Genomic DNA, 25,466 nt, shown 5'->3' with positions numbered 1-25,466 from the left:
TCTGGGGATAGCAATTTTGTATGGCCCCCATTGGAAACCTCTACAGCGGCAGCATGGTGAAGCAGGTGTGAGAGTTGAGAAGCGTAAAGACGGGTGTTCTCAGATGCCCCGGCACAGAATACAGCTTCTCCAAGGCTGTCAAGGCTGGGTTGAAAAGAGGTCTGGCCACACCAAGAATGGTTATCAGTGTGAATTTACCTGGTCTTACAGATATGCTCTCTAGTCCCACTGTCCTTTCCTTCCACCTTGCCAATTCAGCAGGTCTGACCCAGCCCGGACCATTGGCCCTTTCCATCCTTGGCAGCTACTACTATTAAGTGCATATCTTATCTAATATCACCTTGCTCCACTCTTGCTCTACCTCCCAGACTTTGAAATTCTATTCATATCTGATCTCAGCCTCCCAGCACCAGCACCTGTATGTTCTAATAGTGCTGTAATAGATAGCATACAAAGTGTGGCTTAAAAGAGCCAGGGTACCCATTTGCCAGTAGAGCAAAATGTTGGCATCTTATGTAATGATACCTCTTATATTCAGCAAGTAAATTCCATAATGTGTCACCTACCCATTTTAAATGCTATTAAAAGAAATGAGTGCATCTCTCGTAACTATCACAGTAGTGGGAGTTGTAAGGGGAAAAAAAGGCCAGATGCATTTTGCTTTCTTTCTTAGTTACCACTAACATCTTTGCTCTATATTTGTGTCTCAGTGATGTTCCCCTCTTGCTGCTAAGCCTGGTCTATTGTTGGCATAGCACATGTGGGCTGCATGGGTAATTTGTGTCCTAGGAGGTTTCAGTTTACAAAAATAGGCAAAGCTTGACTTTTCACAGTCACTTCCTCTGTAATTAAAATGGCATATTTCTTAAGTTAGGAAAAGATGAGTTTATGGTAAGGGGAATAACAGTCTCTTCAAAGAGACTGAATTTATATTCTTGAACTATTGCCATATATAATAAAAGGCCTAGCCATTACTTGAAAGTCAATTTAAACACTGGATATCACAAAATAGTGCAAATTGGATAAATTAAGCTTCAGGTTCTATTCTATTGAAAGACATCTTGACTTTTTTGTTTTATTTTTTTGTTTGATCCTGGGGAAGTGGAGCGAATGGAAGCATTTTGGCACACATTTCTTTTTAAAAAAATGTAGTTAGGAATATGCATGTCTTCCTCTGGATGGGTGGCGAGAATCTGTTTTGTTTTTCAATATTTGCTCCATTGTGAATTTATTTTTGGTGTAATGGTGTGTCCCAACACCATTTGTTGACTCATTCATCTTTTCACCACTGATTACAAACACCACATTTTCCTACTATAAAAATAAATAATGTTCCGTTAATTTTATATTTCACAACTAAAACAACTATATTTACATGTGTTAAGATATTTCCTTATTAAATTTAAACATGTAAGCTACACAAGTTTTAATATCCTGTCTTGGCATTTCTTCACTTTTAAAGATGTGCTAAGAAACAAACAGGAAACTGGCCAAGACTTCTCTTAACTGTTGAGAAGCTCCTAGAAATATGACCGGCTACCTCACAGCTCTGCCTCTAGCAAGATTCCCCTAAGTCTTGGCCCTAGAGACTTTTACACAAAGACCAAGACATTCAGGTCATAAGGGCAGTGGCAGCGATGATCTCAGAGCCAATGATGGCAAACCGCTCAGCTCTGGCTCAGCACAGCTGAGGGCTGCAATGACATGGAGGAGATGGGACACCAACCAGAGTCTAACCTGCTTGCTACTGTGTCCACCACTAAGAGTCCTCAGAAGTCACTGACAGCAGAACGGAGAGGAGAAGGTGCTGATGAACAAAAGATATCCCCAGACTCTGACTGGAAGGGGCCAAGTCAGAGTCCCACTGTATGCTCACTGCCTCGGAGAAGGGCACCGGGTGTGTGTGTGTGGGTGTGTGTGTGTGCGTATAGCAGAGGAGGGGGCTGGCTAGGGAGGCCTCACAATCATGGTGGAAGGCAAAAGAGAATCAAAGTCCCGTCTTTCATGGCAGAGGCAAGAGAGAGAACATGAGCAGGGGAAATCCCCTTTATAAAACTATCAGATCTCATGAGACGTATTCACTATCACGAGAACAGTATGGGAAGGACCCACCCTCAGGATTCAGTTACCTCCCACCGGGTCCCTCCCATGACACGTGGGAATTATGGGAGCTACAATTTGAGATTTGGGTAGGGATACAGCCAAACCATATCAGTTGCTTATGATTTGGAGCAGATATTTTGGTTTGGTATTGGTTTCTGCTCTTTGTCCCATAAAATGACTTCTGAACCTGAATGTCCTTCTTGTTGCCCTGAGTTGTTTTGACTGGATCCCAAAGGCTTTCCCCAGGAGATGTTTGGAGAAGGAACTCAGAATAGTTCAATTGGATCTAGTCCTCCTGGCTACTAAGAGACAGAGATAGGAATCATATAAGCTTGCTTTTGTTTTCAGTTCTTTAGTGGTTTTTTTTTTTTCTCTTTTGACTAGGAAACAAGTTTACTGCAGGAAATGGATGCAGATAAAAATATATTCAAGTGATTAGGACTTGGAATACCCTACAGAAAAGGTAGGCTATTTAATGCCAGAAAGCAAAACAAGATTGGTTTTTTATAATGAATGTTGAGCCAAATTATGTCCATCCCCTATGGGGTAAGGTTGGTAAAGGAGTAGTATGAACCCCACCCCAAGGGAAGTTATAGTCTAAGACTAGTAGGATAGAGGCAGGAAGCAGAAACGTCACTTTTCGCAATACAATAACTACTGAGAACATTAGAAAGTACCCATATGAAGGCCCTCATTTTTATAGATAAGGAAACAGAAACCATTTCCAAATAGTTAAGGAGAGTGATGAGGCTTCAGGCTGAGTGCTTTGTGCACATGAAGAGCACTCATTTACTCTTCACCATGGCTACATGGGGTAGACAATGTAGTTACAGCCATTTTCAAAAAGCTTCATTCACTAGGTTCTCAATAAATAACTCAGGAAGGAATGAATTAACAACTCTAATGCATTTATTCTTTTATGGGGGATGTTCTTTCTTCAGGCATCCTTTTGGTAAGTTCCCCCACCAAGCCTGTTCCTCTTCCAAGGTTCCCTGTCTCTGTGAACTGCCCACCTTGCATCCATTTGCACAAGCCAGAAACCTGCCTCCTTCATACCTCCCTCTCTGACACACGCTCAGAGAATTCATCATCCAGTCCTGAGGTTTTGCCGCCTAGAATTCTCCTGAATCCATCCATAGATCTCTGCCTCCACCACCTCTACCCTCATCCAAATTGCCATCGTCTCTCACCCGATGACCGTGGCCACCTCCTGACTGGGTTCACATATCAATTCTGAGCTCCCCTCAATCTGCTTGCCACACTGTAGCAAGAGTAGCCTTTTCAAAAGACAAATCCCCTCTTTCTATTTTTTCTTTCCCTTTCCTTCCTGAACAATTCAGATCCAAAGCCACTAGGTGGGACAAAGCAAGGCAGGCATTCCAGTCTGAGATGCAAGAAGCTGCCTTAAAAGAGACCTCCCGGATACTACACACCCTAATGTAGGTACATAGGACCCAAATCAACCCTACTTTGGGATTGGGGGTCAAATATCAAGGATTCCAGCAGTAATGGTATCTGGTGACAAGGCTGAAATGGGAGAAGAGACCACAGAATACAGCAACAAAGCAAAATCTCTCCAGATAACAGTTTTCTCAGCCTCTTGATTCTGATGTACATGGAGATCCCATCTTGTTTTTTCACTCCTTGCCCCTTCCTATTGAGCTTTTTACACAGACCCTGGCCACTGCCTTTTAATTCATCAGGAAGTAGACAGAGCTTCACACTGGCAGCAGCACCTGTTCTCTGCCCAGCCACAAGCACAGATATTGGGAAATTATTCAATTATTCAATTAACACTTGCAGCCCACAGTTTACATTCTCAAGTCTTAAGTGAGGGCTAGTGAATGAGGCAATAATACACTGTTTTACATTTTCAAAAAGTAAAGAATACTACTACACACCTATTGGAATGGCCAAAATCCAGAATGCTGACCACCCAAATGCTGGTAACAATGTGAACCAACAGGAGCTCTCATTTATTGCTCATGGCAATGCAAAATGGTACAGCTACTTTGGAAAAGAGTTTGGCAGTTTCTCATAACACTAAACATACTCTTACCATATGTCATGCCCAGCAGTCATGATCCTTGGCAGTCAAAGGAGCTGAAAAGTTATGTCCACACAAAAATCTGCACATGGATACTTATGCCAGCTCTATTCATAATCACCAAAACTTAGAAGTGACTAAGATGTCCTTCAGTGGGTGAATGGATAAACTGTGGTACATCCATACAATGGAATATTAATTCAGTGCCAAAAAGAAATGAGCTATCAGCCAGGCATGGTGGATCACGCCTGTAATCCCAGCATTTTGGGAGGCCAAGGCGGGTGGATCACAAGGTCAGGAGTTCAAGATCAGCCTGGCCAATATGGTGAAACCTCATCTCTACTAAAAATAAAAAAATTAGCTGGGCATGGTGGCAGGCACCTGTAGTCCCAGCTACTCGGGAGGCTGAGGCAGGAGAATCGCTTGAACCCGGGAGGCAGAGGTTGCAGTGAACTGACATCGTGCCACTGCACTCTAGCCTGGGCAACAGAGTGAGACTCTATCTCAAAAAAAAGAAAAAAAGAAACAGAAAAGAAAAAAAAGGAAAGGAAAAGAAAAGAAAAGAAAAGAGAAAAGAAAAGAGCTATCAAACCACAAAAAGACATGGAGGAGGCCAGGTGCATTGGCTCAAGCCTATAATCCCAACACTTTGGGAGGCCAAGGTGGGTTGATCACTTGAGGTTAGGAGTTCAAGACCAGCCTGGCCAACATGGTGAAACCCCGTCCCTACTGAAAATACAAAAGTTAGCTGGGCATGGTGATGCACGCCTGTAATCCTAGCTACTTGAGAGGCTGAGGCATGAGAATTGCTTTAACCCAGGAGGAAGAAGTTGCAGTAAGTGGAGATTGCACCACTGCACTCCAACCTGGGTGACAGAGTGAGACTCCATCTCAAAAAAAAAAAAAAAAAAAAAAAGTAGTGATGATTATATTAATACAATCTTAATGCCATTGAATTACACATTTAAGGATGGTTAAAATGATGAATACTATGTTATGTACATTTTACCACAACACTAAGAATTACCAATGCCCCCCTCCACTCATTTTCCACTGTATACTCTTTGTATATTTATATCATGGGCTTGTATTACCTATTTAAAGCAGATGTTTTTAACCAAAAGATTTAACTTTATACATTTATAGGATGTTCTTTCGACTGCATAAAAGTGGCTCTACTGTATCTTAGAAATGAAAAATTATTGAAAAAAACAGCAAAGGCTTAAAACTGTATCCGAGGTAAGTAAATTCATCAATTGCTGCTGTTCCTCCACAGAAAGGTGGAGGAATACAGCCTCCTCCTTTCTTCCTCTCCTCATAGCCCCACACCAGCTTCCTGTCACGCACACTGAGAATTTCATCATTCTAGCAACCTCATATCCAAAAAAGGTTCCTGGCACAAGGTTTATCACTCCCCAAAATTATCACGAAAATTATATTTTAATACCTGGCATATTAATGTGAGAATGTAAGCAATAATTGCAGGACTGTCATGAAAAGATTTTCAGTCTTTTTTTTTTTTCCTTTCTAGAATTGAGAACAGTGGTGGATGTGGAAGCTGTGACTAGCCTGAAGAGTGCAGACAACCAAAATGAGTTTCCAGTAACATTAAAGCAAACCACAACAGAACAGGTAAGTCAGCCTTTATTTCTCAGGTGACACTTTGCACTGTCATAGCACAGTGTTCACAAAAGGTATTAGAAGTATACAAGCCAAGTTAACCTATTAGAGAACTTTTCAGAGGCTACTTTGTGCCCAGCACTGTAACTTCAAGTTTCTATTCTACCAAATCTATGATATCAAGTGGAAAAGACAAATTTTCCAGCTCTGCAGTGTCCCCTGCAGAACTCTCTGAGAGGAGGGAGTATGCTTTGTTCCTGTCTACTGCCCAACACAGAGTAGGTGCTTACAAGACGCCTGAAGTTCTAATATTCCATAGCACTGCAGGATAACTACAGTAAACAATAATATATAGATTCTAATAGCTAGAAGGAGGATACTGAATGTTCCCAGCACAAAGAAATAATAAATGTTCAATTTGATGGATAAGCTATTTACCCTGATCTGATCATTATACACTATATATTGAAACATCACGGGCCGGGCGCGGTGGCTCAAGCCTGTAATCCCAGCACTTTGGGAGGCCGAGACGGGCGGATCACGAGGTCAGGAGATCGAGACCATCCTGGCTAACACAGTGAAACCCCGTCTCTACTAAAAAATACAAAAAAACTAGCCGGGCGAGGTGGCGGGCGCCTGTAGTCCCAGCTACTCAGGAGGCTGAGGCAGGAGAATGGCGTAAATCCGGGAGGCGGAGCTTGCAGTGAGCCGAGATCCGGCCACTGCACTCCAGCCTGGGCGACAGAGCGAGACTCCGCCTCAAAAAAAAAAAAGAAACATCACTCTGTATCCCATAAATATATACAATTACTATATGTCAATTTTACAAATAAAAGAAAAAAAGATGTTTGAAGTAATGAATGAATAACAAAATGAAGTGGATGGCTGGGCGCAGTGGCTCACGCCTATAATCCCAACACTTTGGGAACCTGAGGTGAGAGGATTACTTGAGGTCAGGAGTTCGAGACAAGCCTGGCCAACATGGTGAAACTCCATCTCTACTAAAAATACAAAAATTAGCCAGGCGTGGTGGAACATGCCTGTAATCCCAGCTACTCAGGAGGCTGAGGCAGAAGAATCGCTTGAACCCAGGAGGCAGAGGTTGCAGTGAGCTGAGATCATGCCACTGCACTCCAGCCTAGCTGACAGAGCAAGACTCTGTCTCAATAAATAAATAAATAAATAAATAAATAAATAAATAAATAAATATAAAATGAAGTGGAAGTATGCAGCACCTATCCCAGCAGTTTGCATGGCAATAATCAGCGATCTCTTCTTCAACACTTGGAGTAAAAGCAAGCTGTTAATCATCCCAAACCAAGCTGTGACCATGCTGAGTGGTGGCCAGGAAATTAGGAATAACATTCATTCCATAAGTATATATTGGATGTCTACTATGCTCCAAATAAATGCAGGGTGCAGAGGACAAGGGAATACTGTCCCTGCTCTTTTACTGCTGTATTAATCATAGCTTTTTATTTTATATAAATCTGATGCCCTGGCATCTGGGGCTATGCTGACCTTGGAGAGACTGCCCTTCCCAGGGCTAGCCCATTCCTAGGGATAGTAAATAAATTGCCTGCAAGTGCACCTTCTGAGCAATCCAGAGCCCATGCCCCCACCACCTCCTCCATCAGACTGACACACAGAGCTTTTATTTCCCTGCCCTAATCACCCCCAGGCAGGTACCAGACAACTCAGGACAATCCCTATGCCCCAAAACCCACTGAAATCATTCAAACTAGGCAATCCTAAGATGCTTACCCTTCCTCCCCAGCTCTTTCCCACAGAAACCACATTTCCCCCTCACTACCCTGCCTCCTGACTGACCCTGGTGCCTCCCCAGGTGGCCCAGCATGGTGTAGCATGCCCCTCCTCTTGGGAACTGTGAGCAACAAACTATCTTTTCAGTGGCAATCATCTCTTAATCTGTTGGCCTCACCATACCTGGATAATAATAAAACCCACATTTAAAAAGAGTTGCTTACAGTCTAGGAGGGGAGACCAACATATCTCCCTACAATTACAGGGCTAGATGAGAAGTTCTATAAAGAAGACATGAGCAGAGGGTTGTGGGGGTGCAGGGGGGGGAGTACTTGATGTGGGCACTGCTGGAGATTCCAGTGAGAACCCTAAAATGAGCTTGGGTTGGCTGGTTTGTTGCTAAGGCAGAGAATGCAAGCATGAGAGAAGGCTGAGGGTTGGAAAGGCTTCACCTGGTGCTGGGAGGAGCCCTCTTTCCAAAGAAAGGAGATGGGCACCACTGCCCTCCTGCTTCTGGGGCATGGCTGTTACCCTGTGGAAGGTTCTGGCTGACTATCTTCTATACCTCCAGAGAGGAGGGTAGGTAGTAACTTCAGCCTGGACCAGAGTTAAAAGACGTTGGCCTTGTGGTGGAAGAAAGTTGGGATTCTCTATTTTCTTTTAGCCCAGATTTTATAAATATGAACATTAAAGAGTTTCTGGCTGGGCGCAGTGGCTCACGCCTGTAATCCCAGCATTTTGGGAGGCCGAGGTGGGTGGATCACCTGAGGTCAGGAGTTCGAGACTAGCCTGACCAAATGACGAAACCCTGTCTCTACTAAAAATACAAAAATTAGTGGTGCGTGGTGGCGGGCACCTGTAATCCCAGTTACTTGGGAGGCTGAGGTAGGAAGAATCGCTTGCACCTGGGAGGCAGAGGTTGCAGTGAGCCAAGATCGCGCCATTGCACTCCAGCCTGGGCAACAGAGCAAGACTCCATCTCAAAAAAAAAAAAAAATTTTCCATTCTCCTTCTTAAATTCAGGTTCCTCATCTGTAAAGTGGGTGAGGAGGTGGGTGAGGAGGACCAGGCAACTGAAGTCCACTCCAGTCCTTGACTTAGTATCTACTACAGGTACAGAGAATAATACAATGTTACGGGCTGAATCGTGTCACCCCAAAATTAATGTGTTAAAGCCCTTGCCACCAGTACCTCAAGGTGTGATGGTATTTGGATATGAGCATTACCAGCATGAGGTCATGTGGGTGGGCTCTAATCCAGTTTGACGAGTATCCTTATAAGAAGAGGAAATTTGTATACGAAAGGAGAAACCGCAGTGATGCGTGCACACAGAGGAAAGACCACGTGAGGACATGTGATGCAGCAGCCATCTGCAGGCCGAGGAGAGGAGCCTCAGGAGAAACAACTCTGCTCACACCTTGATCTTAAAGTTCCAGCCTCCAGAACTGGGAAAAAATTAATTTCTGTTTTGTAAGCTACCTAGTCTGTGACAGCAGCCCTAGCAGACTATATGGTAACAGATCAATTGTTAAAAAATTTAAAGTGTCTAGGAAGAGGACTTCCTCAACAGGAAGCCACAAAATGCTCTCTGGTTATTTTGATATTCAGCCAATTCACCCAAAGCTCTGTGCCATGACTAATAAGACGCAATTTAATAATAACAAACATTGACTGAATGCCAGTCACAATGAGAGGCACTGGCAAACACATCTAATTCTCCAAGGTCATGAGGATTCAGACAAGGGAAAGAAAGAACAGGTTCTTCAAAAATCTCACTTTAGCCAAATAAAACAAAACCTCTCCCTCTTTTCCACGTGACCTGAGTCTCGAATAACTGATGGATTCACCCCCATCAGAACTGCCTCCGTCTCTCCCAGAGGTGAGACAATCAAACATGACAAGGAAGAAAAGTAAAGTATAGAAATCCACACGTGTGGACTAGCCATTCTTACAGAGGAGAAGCTGTGGCTGTTCCCTGTGAGAAATTCTCCATCTCAGAGGGAGACAATTGAGAAAGGAACAAGAACTATAAAAACTTTCCAGAGTTTGTCATCAGAACAACCTCCTTCACTAGGGCCGTAACCAGCAGAATGGAAAAGAACAGGTTGCACAACACTTAGATAATATTCTTGGATATGCCCAGAAAAGTATGGAGATGGGAAAACTCAAACCTAAGCTCTGTCTTTGGATAAAAATATAACAAAGCAGGGGGATAGGGAAAACAGAGAAATGGCAAAAAGGAAAGAAAGGTCTGGCGATTGGTATATTTTTATCATTAATACCCAGGGATGAACATCTTTAGAAGCCATTCCACTATCACGAATCTTTAAGACATCAACAATGTTAAAATAGAAAGGCAGAGACTAAATATTCTATCTTAATGCCTAAGAATCAAAGTCCCACAAATCCACCCACTGGCAAGCTAAGCGTTCCCAGACATCTCAGGAAGAAAACCTTCCATCAGGAGAGCCCAGAGGCCTCGTTTTTCAAGTAACGAAGATCTAAACTTGATTCTAGAGCATGATCCTAGCAGGATAGTATAGCACAAAGATTTTATTTTCTAAATATACCTTTTGAAATTCTCTCTATATCCTTTCCCAGCAGAAAAAGCCGGTGGGTTTATTCTTCCAGGTCCCTCTCCTCTTCTTTCTCAAAAAAAGCTGGCAGTTGCTTCCAGGAATGGGATCTGCACCTCCCATAAGTCACCCTTGCCCCACAGTCAGGGCCAGGACTGTGTTGAATCAGAGCAACCCAAGACCAAATTGCAGCCCGCCAGCCAAGGGTACAGCAGGTAGGTGCTGAGTCTCTAAGGACAATCCTCACAGAGAATCAGAGCCTGAGATTTGCATTAATGTGATGCTGGTGTTTGGACCTAAAAGAAACCCAATTCTGAAAGGAACCATGAGCAGGAAGAGCTCTGGACAGAGTCCAAGATCTGACTCTATCTTTGCTGTGTGACCTGAAGCACTCACATAACTCCTCTGGACCACTGTGTTTTTTCACTGGGAGAAAGCAAATATCAGGTGAATTGCTAAGGTTCTTTCCAGCTGTAAAAGTGTCATGGCTTCGGTTTCTTCAATTCATTCTGGTTAATATTCATAGAAAATAATTTTTAGAAAATAATTCATAGAAAATAATTTAAAAATTATTAAAATAATTTTCATAGTCACATAAGACTGTATTATCAACAATAAGCTATTAAAGCATCACAGATTGAAAATATTATTTTCTGAATTTATACTTGATATTTCTCATTCTTTTTTTTTTACTAATTTTTTTCTGTATTTAAAGAGTCTCCCAGCCACGTGCAGTGCCTGTAATTCCAACACTTTGGGAGGCCGAGGTGGGTGGATCATCTGAGGTCAGGTGTTTGAGACCAGCCTGGCCATCTCTACTAAAAACTACAAAAATTAGCTAGGCGCAGTGGTGCTGGCCTGTAATCCCAGCTACTCAGGAGGCTGAGGCAGGAGAATCACTTGAACCTGGGAGGCAATGGTTGCAGGAAGAGAATATCATGCCACTGCACTCCAGCCTGGGCAACAGAGCGAGACTCCATCTCAAGAAAAAAATGAAAACATTGTAAAAAACATAGCCTCCCACCCATAGGAGGTATTATGAGTTGAATTATGTCCCCTCAAAAATCATATATTAATGTCTAACCGCCCATATCTCAGAATGTGACCTGATCTGGAAATAGGGTGACTGCAGATATAATTAGTCAAGATAAGGTCGCAGTGGAGTAGGGTGGGCCCCTAATCCCATAGGACTGGTGTCCTTATAAAAAGGAAAAATTGGAGACAATCACAGGAGAATACATGAAGGCTGGCATTGTGCTGCCACAAGCCAGGGAACTACCAAAAGCTGAAGAGAGGCCTGGCACAGATCCTTTTCCAGTGCCTTCAGAGGGAGCATGGCTCTGCCGACACGGTGATCTTGGACTTGGACTTTCCAGAACTGTGAGGCAGGAAGTTCTGCTGGTTAAGCCACTCAGTGTGTGGTGCTTTGCTATGACAGCCTTAGCAAACCCGTACAGGTTAAACCGACCTCTCACTATAAAGCAAGAAAGGCAGCTCCTCACTTTCTCAGCATTCCCTGTGGTTGGGGCCAGGATATGCGGCCTGGGCTCTGCCCATCAGACACACCTGCCACAGCTCTGAAGCAGAGAAGCAGTGACTTCCCTTCAGATGACATGTGGCAGAGCAGCAGCCACTCCATGCAGCTCCAGGAAGTGGCTGCAACAGAAGCCCCTGCAGCGGCAGCCAGCGTGGCCCATCCACAGTGTGTGTGGTGCCAGCAGGACCTGCTCCTGACGGCAAGGACGACTCATCTCCCCCGGACTCGTTCTGCACCCTCTGAGCCTGGTCCTTCTGGGGATCCCATAAGTGACTCCATACTTTCTCATCAATTTCCTTTCTGCTTTAACAGAGAAGGCTTCTATTGCTTGCCTAGAACAGTTCCTGACACAGTAGGTTCTTAGTATTTGTCAATGTCTAATAAACCCTAAACTGACGTAAGTGGTATTATATAAATCACGTAACTTTCTAAAATAATTTCAATTTAATACACATATATTTTTGTGAATATCAAAAAAAAAAAAAACAGTTACTTGTTACCTCACAACAGCACCTTGGGGAAGAACTTTCTAGTATCCTGACTTTCACAGATGAGGAAATTCGGGCTTGGAGACTTGCCCAAGGTCCAGAACTAGCAGATGGAAAATACAAGGTTCGAACCGAGGCATTCTGATATAGTAATGTGAACAGAGTTCTCTGGAACAGTACTGAAAAAATTTTTTTTACATGTTACTAGTCAAAGGTTCAAAGTCTCTGATTCTGAACCAGTTATACAACAATATTTGAAATTTACCTGGGTGTCAATTTGTCTGGAAAAAGTGACATGTGTCTTGCTCTGAAGGAAGAGAACTAGAATAAAAACACTCTGTTTTTTTGGGTGATGGTCCAGAGGAGAATGATGTCAATAGCTCTGCAACTTAGGGCACAAATTATTCAGGCAACAGCAAAGCTGGGGACTTAATCTGTTCAACAAATTGTGTTGTGTCAGTTTGACTTATAAAACCAAATTCACTTTTAAAAGTGTTAGCCATTACAAATTCTGAGATACTTTTTAAAGCTTCTGTTTGGCAAATGAGAACAGTTGGGAAAATAAATATGAGCAGTGAAAAGAGTTAAAATATCTTGTTCAAAAAAGAAATTATGATAACTGTGAAAACTAAGTATCAGAACAAATGTCCATTCTCAAGTTAGGCAGAGATGTCACCCTCAGAATCGAAGCATCATTTTTGGAAAATGTTGGAAAGAAACCCATGGTGTAGGTGACAGTAACAAATTTGCCATTGGAGTTTCTAAGGTGAGGATGAATCAGGTCAGCCGGGACCTGCCTTCCCAGTCTCAGGTAGAATCTTCTCTTGTAGAACTTACTGCTGAAACCAGGTACTTACTTCCCTCCATGTGGATCCAGAATCACAGCAAGTTCTGTTGATTCATCGCCTCCCACGCTGAGCCTGGAATGCAGCCATTCCACCTCTTTCCTGGCCTGTCCTAGATGGAATTTGTGGCTTCTCTGGGCTCTGGCTTTCTCGCGAAGTGAAGGGGCCACCTGCCTTATCCTGTCTGACCTTTGATGCCTGATAGTGGAGGCTGGGGTTGCTCCTTAAATTCCTGCAAGGTACCAGAGACCTTCCAGCTAAGTTGCCACTTAGCTTCTAGTTACTTCTCATCATATCCTCTCCCCGATCTCTGGGCTCAGAAGTACTGCATTGTGAGGAAGCAGGGGGACCTGAGGCTCACCAAGGCAAAGGCTTCAAGTTCAAGGTTCAAATGAGGCTGATCAAATCTACTAAAACTAAATATGTACCTACCCCATGACCCAGCAATTCTACTGCAGAGCATATGCCCAAGAAATTGTGTGTATGTCTCTTTCAGAAGACATGTGCTCATCATAGACAAAAACTAGACACTATCCAAATGTACATCCACAATACAATGGGCAAACAAACTGTGGCATGTTCATATTTTATTACATAACAACAGAAAGAATAAACACCTTTTATATTCAACAATATGGATAGACATAACATTGAGTGAAAGAAGCTAGACACCAAAAGTACCTACTGTATAATTCCATTAAGTTCAAGAACCAGAAACACAAATCTGTGGTGAAAGAGGTCAGACTAGGGTTTATCTCTGGGGAAGAGGGTGACTATTGACTGTGAGAGGACATAAAAGAACTTTGTGGGATGCTGGACATGTCCTAGATATGTGTCCTAATGGTAATTACAGGAGTATATAAACAAGTAAAATTTTAAAAGATGTGTGTTCATTTCCCTATGTAACAAACATTAAGTTCCCGTACCCTGGACCTTAAAATAAAAGTTGGAAAAAAAAAAAAAAAGATATGTGTTTTTCTGTAGGTATATTACATTCTTTTAAAGAAGTTTAAAGAATGGGCTATGGGAGCTCAGGATGTCAGAGTTAAAATAGTGATGAGTAAGGGAGATTCCAATTAGGTTGCTCAGGTCAGAGCAATCAGGCTTCAGTGCTCAGTATTCAAGATAGCTCAGAATTCAGAGCTCGTAATCAAAACATCTGCAAGTAAACAATAATAATTGCTACCATCTGTTAAGCACTTTCTAGGTACCGGGCTCTAAACAAAACATTTTACAAACATGACCTCATTTCATGCTTGCAACAACTTTATAAGGCAGGTGCTGGTAATATTTTCATTTTACAGAATAATGACATGCCTTGCTCAAGGTCATGCTGCTGGTAAGTGGCAGTCAGGAAGCTAAAGAGGATCTATCCAGGACGGAGGGATTGAATGGCATGAAGGGGTGTGGGGGAGCGAATTTTCCAGGTTCCTCTGCTCTGGACACTATATTTCTTAGTAAGAGATTAATCAACAAGACAAGGATGCCCTCTCTCACTACTACTATTCAACATGGTATTGGAAGTTCTGGCCAGGGCAATCAGGCAAGAGAAAGACATAAAGGGTATTCAAATAGGAAGAGAGGAAATCAAATTGTCACTGTTTGCAGATGACATGATTGTATATTTAGAAAACCCCATCATCTCAGCCCAAAATCTCCTTAAGCTGATGAGCAACTTCAGCAAAGTCTCAGGATACAAAATCAATGTGCACAAATCACAAACATCCCTATACACCAATAACAGACAAAGAGCCAAATCATGAGTGAACTCCCATTCACAATTGCTACAAACAGAATAAAATACCTAGGAATACAACTTACAAGAGACATGAAAGACCTCTTCAAAGGTAACTACAAACCACTGCTCAAGGAAATAAGAGAGGACACAAACAAATGGAAAAACATTCCATACTCATGGATAGGAAGAATCAGTATCATGAAAATGGCCATACCGCCCAAAGTAATTTATAGATTCAATGCTATCCCCATCAAGCTACCATTGACTGTCTTCACAGAATTGGAAAAAAACTACTTTAAAGTTCATATGGAACCAAAAAGAGCCCTCATTGCCAAGACAATCCTAAGCAAAAAGAATGAAGCTGGAGGAATCATGCCACCTGACTTCAAACTATACTACAAGGCTACAGTAACCAAAACAGCATGGTACTGGTACCAAAACAGAGATATAGACCAAGGGAACAGAACAGAGCCCTCAGAAATAACACCACACATCTACAACCATCTGATCTTTGACAAACCTGACAAAAACAAGCAATGGGGAAAAGATTCCCTATTTAATAAATGGTGTTGGGAAAACTGGCTAGCCATATGCAGAAAACTGAAACAGGACCCCTTCCTTAAACCTTATACAGAAATCAACTCAAGATGGATCAAAGCCTTAAACCTAAGACCCAGACCATAAAAATCCTAGAAGAAAACCTGGGCAATTCAGGATGTAGGAATGGGCAAAGACTTCATGTCTAAAACACCAAAAGTAATGGCAACCAAAGCCAAAACAGACAAACGGGTCTAATTCAACTAAAGAGCTTCTGCACAGCAAAAGAAACTATTATCAGAGTGAACAGGCAACCTACAGAATGGGAGAAAATTTTTGCAATCTATCCATCTGACAAAGGGCTAATATCCAGAATCTACAAAGAACTTAAACAAATTTACAAGAAAAAAACAACTCCTCAAAAAGTGGGCAAGGGATATGAACAGACACTTCTCAAAAGAAGACATTTATGCAGCCAACAGACATATGGGAAAAAAAAACTCATCATCACTGGTCATTAGAGAACTGCAAACAAAACCACAATGACATACCATCTCATGCCAGTTAGAATGGTGATCATTAAAAAGTCAGGAAACAACAGATGCTGGAGAGGATGTGGAGAAATAGAAACACTTTTACACTGTTGGTAGGAGACAGTGTGGCAATTCCTCAAGGATCTAGAACCAGAAACACGATTTGACCAGCAATCCCATTACTAGGTATATACCCAAAGGACTATAAATCATTCTATTATAAAGATACGTGCACACGGATGTTTATTGCAGCACTATTCACAATAGCAAAGACTTGGAACCAACCCAAATGTCCATCAATAATAGACTGGATAAAGAAAATATGGCACAGATACACCATGGAACACTATGCAGCCATAAAAAAGGATGAGTTCATGTCCTTTGTAGGGACAAGGATGAAGCTGGAAACCATTATTCTCAGCAAACTATCACAAGGACAGGAAACCAAACACCGCATGTTCTCACTCATAAGTGGTAGCTAAAAAACAAGAACAAATGGGCACAGGGAGGGGAACATCACACACTGGGGCCTGTCACAGGGTAGGAGGCTAGGGGAGGGATAACATTAGGAGAAATACCTAATGTAGGTGATGGGTTGATGGGTGCAGCACACCACCATGGCACCTCTATACCTATGTAACAAGCCTGCACGTTCTGCACATGTACCCCAGAACTTAAAGTATAATCTTTTTTTTTAAAAAAAAAAAAAAAGGAGAGACTAACCAAAACTTCAAAAACACAAATTCCTCTCTTTCCCTAGGCAACCAAGCCATCAACACACTGATGTGAGGGAAATCAGAAGGCAGCAAATCAGGTCCAGGTGTGAAATGGCTTCTGACTTTGTCAGCCAGTAGATTTTCTCCCTTGTAAAGAAATCACCACAGGAATGAACAGTGCCCCAGCAGGGGCTTATCATTCTCTTCCTTGAGAGTGTAAAGCTCCAATGCTGACTCGCATATGTGGAAGGGGCCAGAACCAAGTCAGGGCACAAGGGCCAGAAGCTCCTGCAGCTGTGGCCTCAGGCCACCTGCCCACAGCCTTTCCCACACTTGTGACACTTTCATTTTCCTTTTATGAATTGCCCCCAGAGTCTTTTCAATAAATCCTGTGTTATTCATAGTTAGGGTTCTTGGTTACAGTAAAAACCTGATTTGAACCAGGTTAACTGAACAGAGGAATTCACTGGAAAGATACAGGGTATCTCACAAACTTTAAAGACAGGGATGCAGCCAGTCTCAGGAATGGAACTATGGCTGCAGCCCTGTAGAGAACCTGAAGGCATCTCTCTGCAACACCCCATCTGTTTCTCCCTCTGTCTGCTCTACTCTTCCCTCTTACTACAAACCAGCCTCCTCTGCTCCTCCATCTATGTGGTGGGACCTGGCCACCACTGCTCCCAGGATTTCTACACTCTCAGTCGTGCACCCAACAAGAGGCCTATCTCCAGCTCTTACTCCCCAACCTAAAATCTCAGGGAAATGACCTACTGGCCCAAGTGGGATCAAATGCCCCAGACCAGACAAACGTGGCAGGAAGTCAAGGTCCTGTAGAAACATGGCAACTCCTACCACAATTGTGGGAATGGATGGGGGAAGAAGGAACCAGTAGGAAAGGCAAGGTGGACAACAAACTTATGGGCATCCACTACATGGCTTACTTTAACCAATCTTTTGACAGTAGGGAAAACATCAACCTTGGAGAAACAGGGACTAGCTCTATCATTTATCAGTTCTGTGATCGTGAGCAAGCTGCTTGACTTTCCCAAGCCTCTGTTCCCTCGTCTGCAAAGTAAGGACTGTAACACCTACCTCTTGGTGTCACTGAGAAGATTAAGCAAGAAAGACTGTGCAGCACCTGTCAGCATCCTGCCTGACACACCTAAATGTTGAATAGTCCTAACCTTATTTTGAACATCAAAACAGTCATGGGAGGACTGAGGGTGTTTTGTCTATAATGAATTGTTTTGCTGAAGAGGAGGTTTTCCTATGCTATGAAGCCTACCAACTTACCGGCATTTCACCAGGGCATCACATGCTTTTAAAAACATGTTTTTAAAAAAATTAGACATAAATTATCTTTAGAGTTTGTCACAAGAAAAGTGAGAGGCCAAGACTATAATAACATACTGCAGGTACCCAAACTAAATCCTCCCTATGAAGCCCCATAACAGTAAACTTTGTCCTTGGGATGTTTGAATTTGTTGAGTGATGAGCAGTAAGTGTAGACCTTTATCAGTGATAAGTTATAAATAAGAAAGTTCTGAAGAGGCTGAAAAGCTTATCAGACTACATGGGGAGGAGAGTTCTAGTTGTCAAAAAGACAGGTGGAAGTTTTTTCTTTTTCTCTCTTTTTATAGAGTAAAGAGAACAATATTTTATTTTAGGAAATCCTGGACTATCTCCGACACTTCTTTCTAGGTCTGATTTAACACCTTGAACAAGTTGGCTTCAAGTCACCCATATCAAGATGGCATTTCATAAAACAAAGACAACAGATATTGACCTTGAACACAGCATGTTGAAATGCTGAGAAAGTGTCTTGTTAAGAGAAAGGGCCAGACTCTTGAAGTTTATCAGTTTGACATATCTTGGCTTAGGATTCCCAGGACTTCTCACTTGCAACAGGATCTGTAATAACTCCCATTCTCTGAAGCTGAATGAAGAAGGCCAGAGAAATTGCTCCATCTACAGTGCTTGCTGTAAATTAGTACATGTGTGTCTAATATTCAGAGTAGAGCAGCATCTTGTTTGTGAATATTTATAAGCAACAACCCACATATAATTAACATTTTATATTGAAAAACTGTTTCTCAGGTAGATAAAAAAATTTATCTGCAACCTAAAATTTTAGCACACATTTTATGATGTGAAAAGACTCAAGGATTCTATTTTTTTTTTTTTTTTTTTTTTTTTTTTTTTTTTTTTTTTTTTTTGAGACAGAGTCTCACTCTGTCGCCCAGGCTAGAGTGCAGTGGCATAATCTCCACTCATTGCAAGCTCCGCCTCCTGGGTTCCCACCATTCTCCTGCCTCAGTCTCCCGAATAGCTGGGACTACAGGCACCTGCCACGACGCCCGGCTAATTTTTTGTATTTTTAGTAGAGATGGGGTTTCACCATGTTAGCCAAGATGGTCTCGATCTCCTGACCTTGTGATCCACCCACCTCGACCTCCCAAAGTGCTGGAATTATAGGCATGAGCCACTGCACCCGGCCAAGAATTCTTTAAATTAATCCATTTTAAATTAACAAAGCAAGTATTTCCTCTTTAGTGTCATGAAAAACAGAGCATGCTCATATAAGAATCATAGAAATCACCCAGCACAGGAAATCCCTTTAAAACAGTCCTACAAATAATCGTTGACCCTCTTGTTGAATACTCCCAAATGATGGAGAGTGACTCACTAACTTATGAGGTGTCCTTACCATCATTTGCTTTCACTTTCTACCGATCGGTACTTAGTATGTCTCGGAAGCAAAACAGAACAAGCCAGCCTTTAAATACCCTCTCAAAGATGTGACAATGGCCACAGGAATCCGTCTGTGCTATCTCCTTTATATCAAACTGAACTTTTGCTATCCTCCTGCCACGTTGTTTCACCTAAAGCTGCCTTCTTGAGTATTTTAAGTTAAGCCTCAAGGTTTCTGGGTACATAGTGAACTGAAACCTGACTGGATGTGGAAACAGACCAGAACCTGCTCTTGGAACAAGTAGCTAAGTCTCGGCCAGTCCCAGCAGCCAGACTTGGACCACTCACAGGCAGCCAACCGCTCAAACCCTGCTAAGATAAGGCAAACGCGAGCTGTAACCAACCCAGATGTTTCTGTACCTCACTTCCGTATTCTGTACCTCACTTCCGTTTTCTGTACCTCACTTCCGTTTTCTGTACCTCACTTGGATTTTCTGTACATCATTTTCCTTTATCTGTCCATATATCCTTTTGAACTCCTGGCAGTGCCTGAGTAACTCCAAACCTATTCAGGTTGGGAGGTGGGGATTAGCTACTCAATTCACAAATTGTTCTTTACTCAGTTAAAATCTGTTAAATTTAATTTGTCTAAAGTTGTTTTTTTTTTTTTAACACTCCCAACAAGATATTTTTTCTAGGCCCTTTATCATCTTGAATTCCTTCCTCTCATCCATGACAGTCTCTCCTGAAACGCCATATTGGGAACTGAACTGGATCCAGCCCACGTTGTGGAGGAGCTTTCTAGTGGTGGGATGTGGTGTGAGCTTTCTTTAGAAACCACTTCACACCATTGGCTACTACTTTAAAAATAGCAGAAAAACGAACTATTTTCTCTAAGATGTTATCACATCTCAATATTACACATTATTTCCATTTTTCTTTGAAGTTACACTTATTTAAGTAGTTCTATTATAGGCCAGCACTGACCTTAAACGGGTTCCATTGTAAAGCAGCTGACTGCTGGTGCTGATCAGGAAATAGTTCTTTTTTTGGCAAGCAGAAAGGTATATATATACATGTGCATACACACACACAATATATTTTAATTCAGGTCAGGTGCCATGGCTCATGCCTGCAGTCCCAGCAATTTGGGAGGCCAACGCAGGAGAATCATGTGAGGCCAGGAGTTAGAGACCAGCTTGAGCAAAATAGTGAGACCTCATCTTTACCAAAAAAAAAAAAAAAAAAAAAAAAAAAGGCTAGGCACAGTGGTGCATGCCTGCACTCACATCTACTTGGGAGACTGAGGTGGGAGGATCACTTGAGCTCAAGAGGTCAAAGTTGTAGGGAGCTATGACCATACAACTGCACTCCAGCCTGAGTGAAAAAGTGACACCCTAACCACCCCCCCCCCCGCAAAAAAATTAAAACATTCTCATTCCTTCCTTCTAGTTCTTGAATATATCTCAGCTACAACTGGTGAAACTGTAGGTAAAAGTACAAGAACTACTCTTCAAAGACGGGTAAATGACAAAACAAAACACAAGTGTGCAGCATGAAAATTAGAATGATTATTGTATAACTTCTCAGTCTTTCCGCTAAAATCAAGTGCAGAATGATTGTTTTTACTTGGTCAAATAGTGTGGACATAACCTAGTATGCTGTGAAAATGTTCCAGAAGAGAACTGGAAGACGCCACACCCACACCCCTCACAAATAAATAGTTTCTTCTATCCAGAGAGTACCTCCTGGTTAATGTAACTTCAGTTGAATTCTCTTAAGTTACTCTTTGAGGAAATACCTTTGCCCTCTCCCCGCATACATGCAAAACCACTTTTTAGCACTCCTGGGTATCTCTGAAGTTTGACAAAAACATTAGTACCCTGAGTTATTTCAACTATAATTAATAGAACACGCTATTTGACGTATATAGTAACAGGAAGTTTATGCTCTGTGTCCACTCTGAGAATTGCTAGGCCATCCTGGTAGTCAGCATCTTCTCTTTCTCACAATTTTCCCTTCCAAATATCACCATTCCGTCACTTTCCATTAGCTCTCAGTCACCTTCACTCTCTTCTAGGACTAGTGTTTCTGGCTGTATGCCTGTACCACAAGTCAATACATAAAATTTCCTGTGTCCTGGCAAACTTTATTAAAGTTAAATGAGGATTTTCCTGGTTACATCTCTGAAGCCACAAATTTTAATCCCAGCTGCACATTAGAATCACTTGGAGAGCTTTTTAAAAATGTCATTGCCAAGGCCTCACTCTCAGAGATTCTAATTTAATTCAGGGGTGCCCAGCACTAAGTCTCTTTTTTTCTTTTCTTTTTATTTATTTATTCATTTATTTATTTACAGACAGGGTTTTGCCATGTTGCCCAGGCTGGTCTTGAACTCCTGGGCTCAAGCAGTCCACCTACCTTGGGCCTCCCAAAGTGCTGGGATTATAGGCAGGAGCCACCATGCCTGGCCAGCACTGGTAAGTCTGAAAAGCTTTTCAGGTGATTCTAATCTACAGCCAATGTTAAGATTTAGTGTGCTAATGCCCAAAATACCTGAAAGGTGTGATGTATGCCATTAGTAACTGGTTCTCATCACTGCAACTGTTTTCATGAGGCAGAGACAGAAAGATTCTTAGAGACAGATAGCTTCTAACAGTGAGTCCCAGAACACAGGAATGAATACAATCAAGAATTAAATGTCAACGCTGGGCACAACGGCTCACACCTGTAATCCCCAAACTTTGGGAGGCTGAGGCTGGTGAATCTCCCGAGCTTAGGAATTCAAGACCAGCCTGGGAAACATGACGAAACTCTGTCTCTACCAAAAATTAAAAAAAAAAAAAAAAAATAGCCAGGCGTGGATGCATGCACCTGTGGTCCCAGCTATTCAGGAGGCTGAGGAGGGAGGATCATTTGAGCCTGGGAGGCAGAGGTTGCAGTGAGCTGAGATTGCACCACTGCACTCCAGCCTAGGTGACAGAGCGAGACTCCGTCTCAAAAACTAATAATAAATAAATAAATAAACAAACAAACAAACAATAAAAAGAAAAGAATTAAATGTCAGATAAGAAATAATGCTTAAGTTCACATGGAAAAATAAACACACTGAAGAGTTAAGAAAACACTGACAAGGGGCTGGGCACAGGGGCTCATGCCTGTAATCCCAGCACTTCAGGAGGTCAAGGCGGGCAGATTGCTTGAGGTCAGGAGTTCGAGACTAGCCCGGCCAAATTGGTGAAACCCCATCTCTACTAAAAGTACAAAAATTAGCTGGGCATGGTGGTGCATAACTGTAAGTTACTAGAGAGGCTGAGGCAGAAGAATCACTTGAACCCCGGAGGTGGAGGTTGCAGTGAGCCAAGATTGTGCCATTGCACTCTAGCCTAGGTAACAGAGCAAGACTCCATCTAAAAAAAAGAAAAGAAAGAAAGAAAAGAAGAGAAAAGAAGGAAGTAAAGAAAAGAAAACACTGATGACAAGGAAGGGCTCTGAATAAACCAAGTCCAATCGGATATTAAAAATACACTACACAGCTCTTGAGGCTTCCAAGATGGCTGAATAGGAACAGCTCCGGTCTGCAGCTCCCAGCAAGATCAACACAGAAGACAGGTGATTTCTGCATTTCCATCTGAGGTACCTGGTTCATCTCACTGGGACTTGTTGGACAGTGGGTGCAGCTCACAGAGGGAAAGCCGAAGCAGGGCAGGGTGTTGCCTCCCCCGAGAAGCACAAGGGGTCAGGTGATTTCCCTTTCCTAGCCAAGGGAAGCTGAGACAGTCTGTACCTGAAGGAAAAGTACACTCCCATGAAAATACTGTTTTTTCCCCATAGTCTTTGCAACTGGCAGACCAGAAAATTCCCTCCTATGCCTAACTCAGCAGGTCCCACAGTCATAGAACCTTCCTCATTGCTGGCACAGCAGTCTGAGATCAACCTGTGATGCTGCAGCTTGACAGGGGGAGGGGAGTCCAACATTGCTGAGGCTTGAGTAGGCGGTTTTGTGCTCACAGTGTAAACAAAGACTCCAGGAAGCTCAAACTGGGTGGAGCCCACTGCAGCTCAGCAAGGTCTACTGCCTTGCTGTAGATTCCACTTTTGTGGGCACGGCATATCAGAACAAAAGGCAGCAGACAATTTCCGCAGACTTAAACATCCCTATCCAACAGCTCTGAATAGAGCAGTGGTTCTCCCAGCATGGTGTTCGAACTCTGAGAACAGACAGACTGCCTGCTCAAGTGGGTCCCTGAACCCCATGTAGCCTGACTGGAAGACACCTCCCAGTAGGGTCCGACAAACACCCAGTAGGGTCCCAGGCAGATGCCCCTCTGGGACAAAGTTTCCAGAGGAAGGATCAGGCAGCAATATTTGCTGTTCTGCAGCCTCTGCTGGTGATACTTGGGCAAATAGGGTCTAGAGTGGACCTTCAGCAAACTCCAACAGACCTGCAGCTGAGGGGCTCGACTGTTAGAAGGAAAACTAACAAACAGAAAGGAATGCATCAACATCAACAAAAAGCACATCCCCACCAGAACCCCATCTGTAGGTCACCAACATCAAAGACCAAAGGTAAATAAAACCACAAAGATGGGGAGAAACCAGAGTAGAAAAGCTGAAAATTCTTTTTTTTTTTTTTTTTAAATTATACTTTCAGTTCTAGGGTACACATGCACAAAGTACAGGTTTCTTACATACCCATACATGTGCCATGTTGGTGTGCTGCACACATTAACTCATCATTTACATTAGGTATATCTCCTAATGCTATCCCTCCCCCATCTCCTACCCCATGGCAGGCCTCGGTGTGTGATGTTCCCCTTCCTGTGTCCAAGTGTTCCATTGTTCAGTTCCCACCTATGAGCAAGAACATGCAGTGTTTGGTTTTTTCTCCGTGTTATAGTTTGCTGAGAATGATGGTTTCCAGCTTCATCCACGTCCCTACAAAGGACATGAACTCTTCCTTTCTTATGGCTGCATAGTATTCCATGGTGCATATATGCCACATTTTCTTAATCTAGTCTATCATTGATGGACTTTTGGGTTGGTTCCCAGTGTTTGCTATTATGCATAGTGCCGCAATAAACATATGTGTGCATGTGTCTTTATAGCAGCATGATTTATAATCCTTTGGGTATATACCCAGTAATGAAGTGGCTGAGTCAAATGGTATTTCTAGTTCTAGATCCTTGAGGAATCACCACACTCTCTTCCACAATGGTTGAACTAGTTTACAGTCCCACCAACAGTGTAAAAGTGTTCCTATTTCTCCACATCCTCTCCAGCACTGGTTCTTTACTGACTTTTTAATGATCACCATTCTAACTGGTGTGAGATGGTATCTCATTGTGGTTTTGATTTGCATTTCTCTGATGGCCAGTCATGATGACCATTTTTTCATGTCTCTATTGACTGCATCCATGTCTTTTTTTGAGAAGCGTCTTTTCATATCCTTTGCCCACTTTTTGATGGGGTTGTTTTTTCTTTTAAATTTGTTTGAGTTCTTTGTAGATTCTGGATATTAACCCTTTGTCAGATGAGTAGAATGCAAAAATTTTCTCCCATTCTATAGGTTGCCTGTTCACTCTGATGGTAGTTTCTTTCACTGTGCAGAAGCTGTTTAGTTTAGTTAGACCCCATTTGTCAATTTTGCCTTTTGTTGCCATTGCTTTTGGTGTTTTAGACATGAAGTCCTTGCCCATGCCTATGTCCTGAATGATATTGCCTAGGTTTTCTTCTAGGGTTTTTATGGTTTTAGGTCTAACATTTAAGTCTTTAATCCATCTTGAATTAATTTTTGTATAAGATGTAAGGAAAGGATACAGTTTCAGCTTTCTACATATGGCTGGCCAGTTTTCCCAGCACCATTTATTAAGTAGGGAATCCTTTCCCCATTTCTTGTTTTTGTCAGACTTGTCAAAGATCAGATGGTTGTAGATGTGTGGTATTATTTTTAGGGCTCTATTCTGTTCCCTTGGTCTATATCTCTGTTTTGGTACCAGTACTATGCTGTTTTGGTTACTGTAGCCTTGTAGTATAGTTTGAAGTCAGGTGTCATGATCCCTCCAGCTTTGTTCTTTTTGCTTCGGATTGTCTTGGCAATGAGGGCTCTTTTTGGTTCCATGTGAACTTTAAAGTAGTTTTTTCCAATTCTGTGAAAAAAGTCATTGGTAGCTTGATGGGGATGGCATTGAATCTATAAATTACCTTGAGCAGTATGGCCATTTTCATGATATTGATTCTTCCTATCCATGAGTATGGAATGTTCTTCCAT

General features: G+C 42.4%; 1 long non-coding RNA gene across 2 annotated transcripts in view; it reads right to left on the bottom strand.

Annotated features, from left to right (window-relative positions):
- The window catches only part of LOC139359111 (uncharacterized), a 63,919-nt gene extending 43,511 nt beyond the window's left edge, over positions 1 to 20,408 (bottom strand). For both annotated transcript variants that reach the window (XR_011614801.1, XR_011614800.1), the window contains exons 1-2: positions 19,291 to 20,408; positions 12,993 to 13,212 (exon numbers count right to left, since the gene is read on the bottom strand). This is a non-coding gene — a long non-coding RNA (uncharacterized lncRNA). The remainder of the gene's footprint in view (positions 1 to 12,992; positions 13,213 to 19,290) is intronic.
- Positions 20,409 to 25,466: the final 5,058 nt, after the last annotated feature.

Source organism: Macaca nemestrina, chromosome 16 (assembly GCF_043159975.1).
Source record: "Macaca nemestrina isolate mMacNem1 chromosome 16, mMacNem.hap1, whole genome shotgun sequence".
NCBI classification, from domain to species: domain Eukaryota; kingdom Metazoa; phylum Chordata; class Mammalia; order Primates; family Cercopithecidae; genus Macaca; species Macaca nemestrina.
Note: the sequence above shows the minus strand (reverse complement) of the source record. Positions and strands in the feature narration are given on the sequence as shown.